Source organism: Neopelma chrysocephalum, unplaced genomic scaffold, assembly GCF_003984885.1.
Source record: "Neopelma chrysocephalum unplaced genomic scaffold, ASM398488v2 Primary Assembly neopelma1_44, whole genome shotgun sequence".
Classification (NCBI taxonomy): domain Eukaryota; kingdom Metazoa; phylum Chordata; class Aves; order Passeriformes; family Pipridae; genus Neopelma; species Neopelma chrysocephalum.
The window spans coordinates 3,846,388-3,859,891 of record NW_020897703.1 but is presented as its reverse complement, the minus strand read 5'-3'; the positions used below and the strand labels follow the sequence as shown (position 1 = coordinate 3,859,891).

At 42.4% G+C, this 13,504-nt stretch overlaps 1 protein-coding gene across 1 annotated transcript in view; it reads left to right on the top strand.

Annotated features, from left to right (window-relative positions):
- Positions 1-13,504, top strand: part of TMEFF2 (transmembrane protein with EGF like and two follistatin like domains 2) — a 128,945-nt gene that overhangs the window by 95,792 nt on the left and 19,649 nt on the right. The window lies entirely within an intron of this gene.

The window sequence follows — 13,504 nt, the reverse complement described above, 5'->3', positions numbered from 1 at the left end:
GATGTTACAGTAAAATATGATGGCTGAATAGCCTTATATGGTGCTTGAAATTAAAAACATGTAAATACTAGTGAGGTTTGGGAGACATTTTTTACACCCTTTCCCTGGGAGGATTGATTTAGAAATTGAACATGTGTGTGCGCGCGCATGGGTATGCAAATATTCACAGCTCGCACTGAGAATTAAAGCCTTTGGAGAGGTCTTGTGAAAGTGGGTCAGGTGATGCATTCATTGCTGCAGTTTCGTGATATTCCTGTGTTTTTAAAGTATTTAGAGGGAGTAGGTGCGGATCACTGGGTTTACCTGAGCTGCGTGGCTTAGGTGAGACCTGGCTGATGGTTTCACAGGTGTTAATGTTTGTCACTGGCAGAGTCCTGTGGCAGTAGTTACTTCAGCTGGTCATCTCCTGTGCGGGCCCTCTGTGTGTGCTGTCCCTGCAACAATGCGGTACCTGGCCTTAGAAATGATTGTTCTGTTCCTACTTAAAAGCAGTGCATGATGATTAAAACATAGAGCTCTGAATAAATGATGTCTCGGGGAGGCAGAGGAGTGTGAGCTGTTGGGGATGGCTGCAGCACGAAGCAGAGAGGGTAGGAATTGCTATGGGAAGTAAATACTGGAATGAATTTTGAAAAGATCAAGGATCCACCTGGTCCAGGTATTTCCTACTGCTAAGAAGCCCTTCCATGGGTGAAGAGAGAGACACGCAAAGAGAGAGAAGTCTTCAGTGTCTTTCCTCCAAACTCTTGATTACCCTCAGCTTTCTGTGGGAGGTAGCAATCAGTTTTAAGGCTGTGAGGGCTGAGGTTGTATCCTGTGATAGGCAGATGATAGGGCCAAGTAGGCCAAAATAATTTATTTTAAGTTAGAAATAAGGCCAAGTAGTATTGTGATGTCAAAATCTTTTTCTTCAGCTGAGGAGAGCACTGGCATCCCCAAGTCGAGATGAAGGCCTGCAGCCCCTTTTCAGTGTTGTACAGCCTGTCCTATGCTGCTGCTGTCTGGTGGATTTACTTTAGGATGGCAGTGACCCATATCACCTAGAGAGGAGACTGCACATTTAAGCATGAAACAACTGAGTTGTAACAAGAAGGGAGGAAAGGCGGGTTGAGAATTAGGGAGGAGGAGGAGATCACAGTGATGACAGGAGAAAGCCGAGTCATGGAGGAAGGGGTGCACAGGAGGCACCTTCAGCTCAAGTGAGCAGGAGGAAGGGAACAGCTCTGGCTTAGGAGAGATGATATTTCAGCCCACACTCAAGAGGAGGGATGGTGGGTAGAAGAAAATTGATTGCAGCAAAATGTTGTCAGGGGTTGGGAGTCAAACAGGGAATGCTGGAGGAAACTGGGTTATTGGGCAGGGAATAGGGCAGAGCTACAGCACAGAGGAGCAGCTCTGTAGTGGGCATGGTCTCCAAGTGCCAAGAGGTTAGAAGAAGTGTGGGAACAGATGGTCCCATGAGAGATGACAGGGGCCTGTGGAAAGGAGACGGGGCACCTCCCTCCCCTAGAGCTGTGGAAGTGATGGAGGCATCCTGAATCAGCATCAAGTCCAGTAGGTACCTCTTTGGCACAGAAGGACACCATGATTGCACCTTAGAAAGCAGCATCTCGAGGCTTCTGCTGTGGCTCAGGCCCCAGTGGGCTTCTCAAGGGTGGTGACTGTATCCCCTGGGTGGGTCTCATCAAGTACCATCCATTGATTTAAACTGAACCATCGCCTGCACCAGCTGATGGGTTTTTTGTGTGCACCTATTAGTCTTGCTTAAATTTTTCATTTTTACATACAGTGACAGCATGTAGGGTGAAAATTGCAAGTTCATGCAGGGCAATCCACATGCCTCCAGTGTCCCTAAATGTTTGTGATGTAACCCCATCGGGGGACCGTAGGGGAAAGGAAAAGCTGTATCAAAAAGCTGCAACAACTCCAGCCTTTGAGAAATAATTGGTGAAAAGGAAGACAGCAGTATAAAACTGAGGCTCAGTGAACATTCATGCTTCAGCGTTTGCCAGACAGGAAGCTCTGTGCCATCCTCGTGTTCTTTCAACTGCAGAAACATTTAATGATGGCTGTTATAGGAATGTGGTATGTGCTACTTTTTTCCCACCTTCCCATCTCCTCAGACAGGAAATGATGCCCTGATCATGGGAAGTTTTGTCTGAAAAAGTAACAGTTCCTACGCCTCTGAAGAAATTTCCCTGAGCCTGCAGCTTCCCAGAGAATACCTTTGTTCTCTACCATTTAATGGCACTAAAAATCGCCAAGACCGTGAGCACTGCGCGCTATTAAAAACGTTGAGTTGTGTGGACTGACTTTCCCAGGGGAGAAAATAGCAGTGGGCATAATTGATGTTGTCAATTATGCTAATGCAGCAGTGCCAAATGCTCTTTGCAGAGACTGTGGTAGCTGAGTGGAGCGGGTTTTTCCGCAACCACCCCCGCACGCTCGATGCGGGGTCCCAGGAAGGCAGCAGCTTTGCAAACAGCCACAAGTCCCAACGCCCAGCTGAGTTTTTCCATATCGAACTATTCAAACCGTCTGTTCAATCAGTGTCTTTGCTCCCTCCTGTTCTTGCAAGCCCATTGATACTTACAAATAAAGCACAAATCTTTCAGTTTGCAAAACCAAAAGAGGACTCGTTCCTTTGGAGTATAAATCTTTGCATTAAGTTTGTGTTGCCTTGGATTTTAAGGGCTCTTACTTTACGCAGGCAAGATTTATGCGAGGACTGGAAATGCCTGACTAATATCAGAGGCACCTGAAAAGCAATCTCCCTTTTTTCACCAAAGCAAACCTGAGGAGCTGTAGGGGGCCCTTCTCCAACCCTGTCCTGCCTCTCTAGGGTCACCAGTCCACACTTGCCATGGCTGCCTGTGCAGTATGTTTGATCAAGTTTGTGCAGTATTATTTGGTTTTAGTCAATAAATAAATGGGTGCAACTTTTCCCACAAATCCAATAAAAATGCACTTTATCTTGCAATTTCCATGACAGAAGATTTTTAAACATTTTAAGTGTAATGTATGTTTTGGAATTTAGTGTCTGAGTCGAAAGTCCTGTAATGACTATTTTCTTGAATTTCCCCATTATATGCATAAAGAAGGCTATTTCAGGGGCATTTTTGCATTCAGAGTCCAAGCAATCAAGGAGTTTTCATCTTGTTAATTCATTTGCTTATTTATTTTTGTTCTTCAATATTTATATTCTCTTTTTAAGACCTGGATATTAGCAATTATACCCATAATGATTTTATTCTTTCTCATTATCAAATTACAGAGATTTTTTTCAAGCCATTTTGAGCACTATAAAGAATAAGTCAGCATGGATGTGCCATATTTCAATGTTATATATTCACGAATATTGTCAGCGAAGACACTGACAAATTTGATAGACCTATTCAATAATATCATCTTCCAGGCCAGACAAACCTCCCCATATGAGCATTGATTAGATCAAGTCTCAGCAGCCAAATGGCAGCAGCGCAGAGAAGCTGATGGAAGGGGGAAGAAGGCATTTTCAGCCCAAATAGTCTCCTTTGGTGAAAAATGTGCATCTTCAAATGGTCAGTTTGAGCCATATTTTTGGGTTCCTTGACAGCAGTAAACTATCCCTTGGCAGCAGCCTCAGGTGGTGCCTTCTGGGGTGTTGGATAGTCCCAGGACTCTCTCGCAGGCGGTGCCATGGCCCCTCTTGCCGATGCTGTCGCTGTGCCCGGGAAACTCTAACAAGCACAAAATGCTGCACGTCTGCTCATGCCTGCTCTGTTCCCTGCTCTCCCTCCTGGTTTCCCATGGGATTTCAAATCTACATGACAGCATTGGATCTTTTTCAGACCCCCTTCTGGCACTGGGGCCTTCCTGGCACTACCAGAGGTGCTCGGGCAAGTAATTTTGCAGATGGCTGTGTTGCCCAAGCAAACCCGGTGCTCTACCAAAAAGGGCAAAATCCATCTGTGTCAACACATCATCTTCCCTTGGCTGGGACAGGGCTGTGAGATGAAGGCCCTGGGAGCCATCACAGATTCCAAGGATAAAGAAGAGTTTTGGACTCTTCAGCAAGTGTCTTTAAAAGTCCGAGAGTCTTGAACTCCAAAATAAATACAATGTAATATCAACGTTTCAGAAAAGAAAACTATCCTAAAACTTTACCAAAACCCACCACTCTGCATCGTTAACCTTTAATCCCTTTGAACAGAAGAACAAGCCACGCTTATCAAAGAAACTGTGAAGAGCTGGCCGTGGTGTGCTGACCCCGTACATGTGAGAAGCACTGGGGTGTGCTGCATCCCTTTCTTCACAGCCTGATACAGAGCCCACCGAATTTAGTCACAGCCATCTTCATTGTCTGTAACAGGCCTGGAGAGAGGCCAGGCATCAGAACAGCAGTGCTGAACTTTTATAGTGACTATTTTTTAATTTTTTTTTCCCCCCAGGACTAAAGTATGAGAACTTCCGACTAGATTCCTTCTCCAGATTGTAACATTTTCAAAGTAGGTTACATTTTGAGTGTAAACCACTTGACATTGTCCCTTTAAATTAAATTTTGTGTCTACTACTATGTCAGCCATTTCCTAAATTGGCAAAGAATAATAACACCCCAGAGTTTAGCTATGGCATACGAATAGTTGTGCAGTTTTGCTCTGCCTTTGTGAACCAGGCTTTCCTTTCTTCTTAATGGAATTAGCAAGTGAGACACAGAGCTGAGCACTATCACAGCTAGAGAGAAACCATTTCTCATCTGCAGCCTTGTGAAAACAGAGGGGCAATTGCATCCTTGCATATGCAGATTTGCTTGGCTTTTGATTCTGCAGAGTCCAAGTCAGAGGTTGTCACACTAAACAAATAGATTATTTAGAAACAGTTCCTGCTATTCCATCAAATCACTTAAAAATTGGGAAAAAAATCCACATTTTAATATTTTGACAGCACTGTGGTAGCATGAGCCCTGTCTAGCTTCAGCCTTCACCTGTGCTCACACACTCTGGCCTGTGGGAGAACAACAAGAGCACAATTGATACATTTCTTAATAAATGGGAAGCTTTTAAATGTTGCTGCAATTGTTATTTGCATGTATTTGCAAGGTTTTATGAAAATATATTTAAGTTTTATGCACAATGAAAGTTCACTAAAGGTGGTAGGTGGGCTCTGCAAAGTACAGAAGAAAAGCAATCTCAATTGTGTGTCAGGCCATACAATTTAGGCTTTTTTGGCCTGTGACTTGAGGAAAACAGTGAGGGCATCTCCCTCTGGGATATGTGACCATACTATGCCCCACATGTCTGAATGTTCTTTAAGATGTCTGATCGTTCAGAAATGTAGATGTCTACAAATGCCTGAAGGGCACATAACCTCAAGACTGTGTAAGAACAGAGCCAATCTCCACTTCTAAAATAATTTCCTAATGGAGTCTGGTGGAGAAGGCATTCCAGTCTTGTTTTGCCTACCTAATCCAGGCGCTCCTGACGGAAAAGTTATCAAAGAGAGGGACAGAGGAAATGTCTCAGTTCATTGTGTGGAACCTGAAAGCTTCCAAAATCAAGCTCAAGTTTACCATCACGGAAAGTAGTGTAGTGTTTGCCTGGCAATATTAACTCTGTGTAACTTAGTTTAATTTAGGAAGTACTATAACATAGATGAGAAAGCTATTTCTGTTCTGGGATTCTTCTGAGTGATTTTCAAAGGCAAGAGAGAGATCACTATGTTCTGGTAACCTGGTGGTCTCCACCCCTTCCACTGCCTTGCATCTCCTCCACTGATGTTGATACTCAGAAGAAAACCTAAAAAGTAGAGATAGAGACCAACTATTAGGTTATTAAATCTTACTGCCACCTACTTCTGAACAGAAGTCTGAGTAGCCAGCAGTGTCAGTCCCAACTACTCACTTGGCCTCCAAATTTCCACTTGTCTTCGGTGCTTTTTTAAATGAAAACTTGCAGCTGCTGCTTTTTGTGATTTAACTCCAGGTTTTCAAAAGGTGAAGTGTGGAAAGTCACACTTCAGCACTCTTCTTTGTCATCAGGAGGACTGGATGCTTTATTTCTAAAATATGAAAAACCAGGGCATTAATGCAATTGTCTCACAATGGGCGCTGCAGCAGCACAGGCTACCCCAAGTGCTTTTCTTCTATAGAACTCTCTCAAATTTACATCTACATCCCGCTTGGCTCCATCTTGCTGAAATCTACATAATTTTTTTGGAATAGGAGACAGACACATGGTCGTAGAGGTCACATAATAGCCTCACAAACAAGTCCCCTGCCAGGAAGGAGGCTGCAGCACTCCAGAGCGCTGTGCCGTGTGATTTAACAGCACTTACTCGTAACAGTCTTTTCCTGAGGAGCATGCAAAATCAAAACAGGCTTATGGAGATTTTAAAAACAAGAGAAACGGAGAGAGAAATATTGTTCATTTAATCTGCCAGTCTCTAGAGAATACCTCACTTTTTATGGGAGTTCTCCTCTAACTTTGCATTGCGTGTGCTAAGCTTGGTAAAATGTACCTTGGTTTTTTTTTATTTCTGTTTTTTTGTGCTTTTATAATGAGATAAATCGTACCTTTTCATTACTTACAATTTCCCAGTGTCATGCTCATGGAACCTGTAATTGTTAGCATTAAAACTTAAATTAGGTCTCAGGTGAACTGCTAGATGTCTCTTTACCTAGACTGATGTAGCTCAAGGAGGAAGAACATTTCCATTTGTGCCTTTAAAGCTTAGCCCTTAATTTAGTCACTAACGAATATGAATGAAAAGTTGCAGAATTCGTTTGTGCTTTCTTCCCATAATAAACAAATTCAGTAATGCTGTAAGTGAACATTATAAAGAAAGCTATTTGATTTGCATTAAAGCTTGGTAGCCTGAAAATTCAGTAAATCCAGGCTAAGAATTTGATCTGTAGGGAATAAACAGGAAAACCAAGTTCCGACTTGTAACGCCAGTATTGGCATGGGCAGCCTTAAAAACTACAAAATCAGACGAAGCTATTTTACTGTTTTCAGCATCCCTGAAGCATTTAAGTCCTGGAAATGAGTTCAGGTGTAAAGCTTCCTTAAGATTTGGGGTTAAAGTGGAGTTTGTAATGCAAGTATATTTTTTTGTCTGGGGTTTCCATCAGAACTGTGCAAAATTTATAAAGCTTGCTCCAAACACTGGCTCCCACTCCTTCTGCTTCCCCAAGACTGTGTGCCTTACTGGTTGGTTTTTCCCTTGTACTATCATGTAAGCAGTCTTCTGTAACATTTTGTTCTCTTAAGGGTTGTGGATAAAAACAGAAATTGTATGTGCAATAGAGATGAGCAGACCTGAGTTCACGTAGGTATTTTGACAGATTCTTCCATTTATGTCTCAGTCCATAAACACATAATGTATCATTTACATATGTTTGGTCTTATTTGGAGCACAGAAACCCATCTTCATGAGCAAATCTGAGACTTTCAGTTCCTGCTGATCTTTTTGTCTTCTGCTCAGTATCTGTATTTTGATCAGAAGAATGGGTAAGCTCAAAGGGAGGTACAGCTTGCAGGAAAGAAAGAAGACACTTCCATGCTTACACATAAAAATGTGATCCCTAAAACTCAAGACAACTTGAATTGTGCCTGATTTCTCAAGTTGTCTTTAACCAGATACCTTCTTCCTAAATAGGACCTCTAGAGGCAAGGGATACCCAGAAGAAAGGTAGGAACCCTCAGAAAATCACTTTTATGGTTTGCAATCATACTAAGTTGTTATGCTCTAGTTAAAGCTACTCTCAAAATTTGTTTTTCCTACGTTTATGGAAATAAAGCAACATGATCTGCAGCCATTGTTCAGCTGCCTTGAATACGTGGAATGTGCACCACAATTCTTGGCTGCACAGAGCATGTGGGCTCTGCCATTGTGAATGGATTTACAGTTATCAAAAAAGGCCTTTTATAGCTGACTAAATCACATTGTAGCACCTAGTTAATACTGTATCTTTGCCACTTCTCAGATGAGATACCCCCTACTTGCAGTCCCCTCCAGCATCAAATAACAGGGCTGTGTATGAACTTCTTTCCTTTCTCAACCCCTCTGCCTTCTCCAAAAGAAAGGAAAGTATTAAACAAACAAACAAACAAAAAAAAAAAAGCATCTGAGACAAGACTCTGTCAATCTTCCCCAAGGAATAGGATGGAAAATTAATCCTGTCTGGATTTGGGGAGAAATTTCCCTTGCCATCAGTTCCATCCTTACTCTGGGTTCCAGGCACTTTGATCATCTCAAGAGTCATCCTTGAAGGATGCTGTTCAAGATGGTGCACAACAGGTGTTTGCAATCTATTACACTAGTTTGAATTAGTTAATGGATGTTAGGGAGAACCACAGTGTATTTTTATGCCTAGCAGCTCTATTTTAGGCCCAGTTTCTGTAAATTTGCTGTTAGGAATCATAGAGCATTCCCAAGTGTTTGAGAGTTAAAGTTATAATGAGATGCTAGAATATCTGTTTTTAGGAAACATCAACATTTAAATATTTGTGTTTGATCTAGTCTGAAATGTTAAAAAAAATTATTTTGAAATATTCATAGAACTGAATTTCCTCAGAATTTTGTTTCATGGGATGTTTTGGCATTCTTTATGAAATCTTAGATATCAAAATACCATGAGATGAAAGCGTATGACAGTTGTAATAAATAAGTTGTACCGTAAGGAAAGTTGCTCCTTAGAACTGACTGAAACATCATCTTTTCTAGAAAGAGTATCATCATGTCAAATTGCAATACAAACACAAGATAATCTGATCATTTAGACACGTGCAATGGTAACCTGAGCTTCAAGATAACAAAGGCTTTCACCTAGACTCAGGAGTACAAATGCATCTGGTAGAATGAAAGGAAATATGGTTGGGGAAGAAAAGTGAGCGCTGGTGTATTTATTTTTAGTAGACCTTCAGAATTAGACTAGATGGAGACAAGTAGCAATTTTTGCCTAGTTTAATAGATTTGAGTAAAGAAAGAAAAAATAGACAAATATTTTGCCACATCAGTTTTACTTTGCTGATGTTCCACTTCTCTTCATTGAATACATCTGCTAAAAGCCACATCTTGTACTGATTGTTCAGGCACTGCAACATAACTAATTTTTGAGTTATTTCTTGACATTTAGTGTATGAGACACTGAGACCACTAGTGAGAGAAATTTGTTTCTTACGAAAAATAGAAATGGTTTAGAGAAAGTATGAAATGCAGTGGGAGATGCAGCATATTGAATATCAGCTGTGCCTTCTCCCATACTTCCATCCATAGAAGCATTTCTGTGCATTCAGAATAAACCAGCCTTGACAATTTGAGGTGCTCGTCTGTACCACCAGGAGCAAGCAGAAGTGCTCTTAATAACTCAGCTTTGAAAAGTACTGTTTACCTGCTTGGCAAGGTGACTTCTTACACACTTGGGCTGTCATTTTGCCTTGTATCCATGAACGTTAAGTTAGTGTGAAACTTCTCTTGGAAATACAACAGCTGTAAACAAAACTCGCTGTTAGAGAACCAGTGGCAGTGCAAGTCAGAATATTATCAGCACTGAATTGAAATGCACTGCTTTGCCTACTGCTGCTGTCGCCAGCCTTAGCCATTTTAGACAGCATTACATAATGGCAAAATATTTTTCAGGAGGGAAAAAAAAAAATTAAAACTCTCCCTATGGGTTTATTTTATCCCTCTTATTTTATCCGTGGTTTAAAGCTGTGTCAGGTGTACATCAAAAACACCCCCTCCCCAGGGTATTTAATTTACAATTTCATTTAATAATGGAAATGTATTTCCATCCAGCTAGGATGGGAAAGGATTAAATCAAAAGCACTGTTCTAAAATCAAGTAACAGAAGTGTAGCCTGTTTCTGTGCTCTGCAAATGAAGTAGCCATGGAAAAGCTTGTTATTAGTCTATAATATCAAAACTATTAGTGTTTTGTCAGGCATGATACATGCTAAACATTTTCCTCTGCAGATTGCCTCAACAAGAACTGTGACTGTTTTTAGACACATCTGGCACTGCGGATTTTTTCCATCCTGCATTTCAGTGATTTAAAAGGCCTTGGCTGGGCAGAAGGATGTCAGCTGTTTGGTTTAAAATACTGTTGTAAGAGTGAATAAGATTTAAAGAGGCAGTAGGTAAAATTCTGCTGGTGGGAGAATGGCCATTGAGTGTAATGGCTTTGAGATTTCCCTGTGTGGCTTTTTCCTGCATTTTTATTCTTAGTAAATTTTCCATTTCCCAGAATTGCCCTTTGTTTTCCACTCAACTTCTCCCACTTTCAATATTAGCTTTAGGAGTGAGCACCGAGTTAAAATACTGAACCCTTTATTTGCACAAATGCCATCTTTACAGCTCGCTTCTGTGGCACTTCTGTAAGACAATAATAACAGGTGCAGGTGTATAAAAACAGCAAAAGCAGGTATTCATTTATTTTAAAAGAATAGGTTCTTAATAGACTTTTCTGGCTGTGCTGAAGCACATTGGAAAAATGGGCTGTGTGACCAATGATGAGTCTCAGGACCTCTATGGTGCAGAGATGCTGTTCTGTTCTTGACAGAAAGAAATAGCAGGGCAAGCTCTGCACTGCATTCTGTGCTGTCCCACCAGGGGAGCCATGGGGTCTGAAGAGTTTGATGGGAGGTGGACAGGCAACCAGAGCCCATTTGCAGTTCACTTATTTCAGCAGGCAGAGTCTGAGCTGGGTCTACGGGGAAGTCAATTCAAGGACTTTGTGCCTCTGGAAGACTTTGCAGTCAGCAGACAAGGAGAGGTGAGGGATTCATAACAGTGTCTTCAGTGCAGTGTGCGCCCTGGAGGGGTCTCTTTAGGCTACTGATAGATACAAAGTATGTTCGGCAGCATTGGGTGGTCTCCTTTCTGCATCCCAGAGATCAGTTATTGCCTGATAGACCTTTGGCATTGGAGTAATAGGCAAAAAGCTTACATTTATATGATGAGATTGAACCCTTTTGATGCAAACCCAAGAAGATGCAAAGATTTTAGCTTTGTCCTTCCATTGCAGAGTTTCATGACAGATGGGAAACTGTATCTTTGGTAAAATAGGTAAAGGAATATAGGAGGTTTTTCTGCAGTGGTATTTTATATTGTTTTACCATTTCCTCCCACACTTAAAATTGGGAATAGCAAGGGATATCTCTCCAGCTTCGGGTATGGGAAAGGAAGCATACTGAAATCCTGATTACCGAGTAGGAATTTCTAACATATTGTGGTGGAGGGAAACAGTTTTCCCCCTAGAGCTAAGAAAATGGTAAACTCCCGGGGGGTGGTGACCCTTGGTTTTGACCCAATCGGTGCTCCTGCAAAATATAAACATATCACACTTAGACCGGAAGAGAAGGGTTGGAGTTGTAGTTGTTGGAGAGGTGACCATGTTGTGAGAGCCACGAGGAGCAGGGGCAGGAGCCCCTCTGGGGAGACTTGGAACAGTGATAGACTGGGCTAAGTACCTGTGGCTATGAGCTGGGAGATGTTTCTCCACCGTGGACAGCAGAAGCAGCAGCAAGAACAGCACTGACCAGGAGAAGCAGTGGCAGAGAGCCAGCGGTAGATAAGGAGCAGCAGCAAACAGACATTGCAGCCAGGCAAGAAGACACAGAGTTGTCCGAAGAGAAAGAGAGCAGCAGCAGAGAGAGAACTAAGTTCTACAGAGAGAGTTTTGGGGTAAGGACTTCAACCAATTCCCCAAACTCCTTGGAGACCTCTCCTCTCATAGAGAGGAGGAGGTGGTGGACTCCCACCTGAGAGGAGTCCTAAAATGCTACAGCACTGCTGAAAGAGGAGCTAAGAAGCTCTTAGGCGTCCCGGAGCTGGATGGGGACGACCGAAGGAATGTGGAGGGGTATGACCTTGGCTTTCCCCCCTCGCTGCTGCCAAGCTAAGAAGCGAGCAGCTTGAGATCAGAGCACAGGAGCTCTGATAGAACTCTCGAGGCAAAGGCCTTCAACTGAAAGCTGCCCAAGACTCAGGGGTGAATCCTCTGAGGAAGGGACCTTCATGGGGGTCTTACACCCCATGATATGACATGGTGAGGCGAGTCTTGTCCCTGCTACGCAGCCCACGGAAGAGAAGACCCTCATTTGGAGAGGAAGGGCCGAGGGGCCTGGATATCCCCTCGTGTGTATTGGCAGAGATCCAGCTACAGCTGCTGCATGGAAGACAGAGAGAAACTGCTGCCTTAGAGGGACTGCTGCTCTGAGAGAGGAAAGGATCTTTCCCTTCTTCCCTCCTGGACTTTTATTTTGGAGGGAGAAGAGATTTGATCCATTGTAAATACTGTATGTCATGGTAGAGATAGTTAAGATTGTATATGATGTACTATAATATTTATTTTGTACAGTGTATTGTAATATATCCCTTTCCCCCCATTTTGAGTCTCGTGTGGTGTCTGGGAAACCCATCTCACACTGGGTTGAGATGAGAGAGGGGGGCTAGAACTAGGGAATTGGATTTTGGGGCTCTCAAACCATGACACATATAGTCTGCTAAAAGCCAATCCTCTGAGCAGCCACAAAAGATTTTAACAATAGAACTGGGCAGATACAGAGAACAAGGTTGTAAACTGTGTGGACCCATTGCCATCAGAGTTTTACAGTGCAGGACTCAGGGGAGAGGGGTGACTAAAAATAGAGTCAAACCAAGCAGGATTCATCCCTCAGCAAGTGTAGTGTTTGCTTTGTACGGAGGAGTGATCACGGTTTTGCAACATGCCAATAAAATGTTTCTGAGCGTAACAAAACTTTTCTGAATAGCCTGAACAAAAGCAGTGAAAAGCATGGCTGAAACCATGCTTTTAGCCAACAACAGACATATCTCTGAGGAGTCACAGACCATATAGGGTCATGCTCTGGCAACTGAAATAACCAGGATATTCACAAGGGATTTGCCAGGCATGTGATTCAGGAAGTATACAAAAATACCACATATAGGAGTCAAGTATTTTTATTTCAGTCTCCTATTTTCTCACACACACTTCCCCCAAATTCTGCAGCTCTTTCTTTAGTTTCCTGGATGAATTCTCTCAGGCAGCATGTTTTTACAAGCACAGATGCTACCTTGGAAAAAAAAAAAAAGAGGGAAGGGAGCCAAATGGGTGTCACACTTTAGCTTGGCAGCATCTTACCAACATGTGCCCCAAAAAAAAAGGAAAAAAAAAAAGACTGCTTTTAGTAATCAAAACTGAATATAAAATCAGTGCAAAACTAGGGCTGTAAAACCTTGAGACTGTCAAAAGGACTGAAGGAAACACCTTGTAGCCAAAATGACATCCCTGACCTACTTGTCTGCGCTGTCACGTACCTGGGTAACCTTTCTCTCTCCGTGCCTTCCATCAAACCTCTCTGACAGTTTTGCCATTCATACTTGCTTTCAGTTGAAATTTTTCAAGTTTGTTTGAAGTGTGCAACCAAAAAGTAAAGTCTCAAACATCCTGCTGGCAGGCCTAAATGTACGTCGGAGACCTTTTCAAACATTGCTTCTCTGTGGAAAACAATCCATTCAGTCCT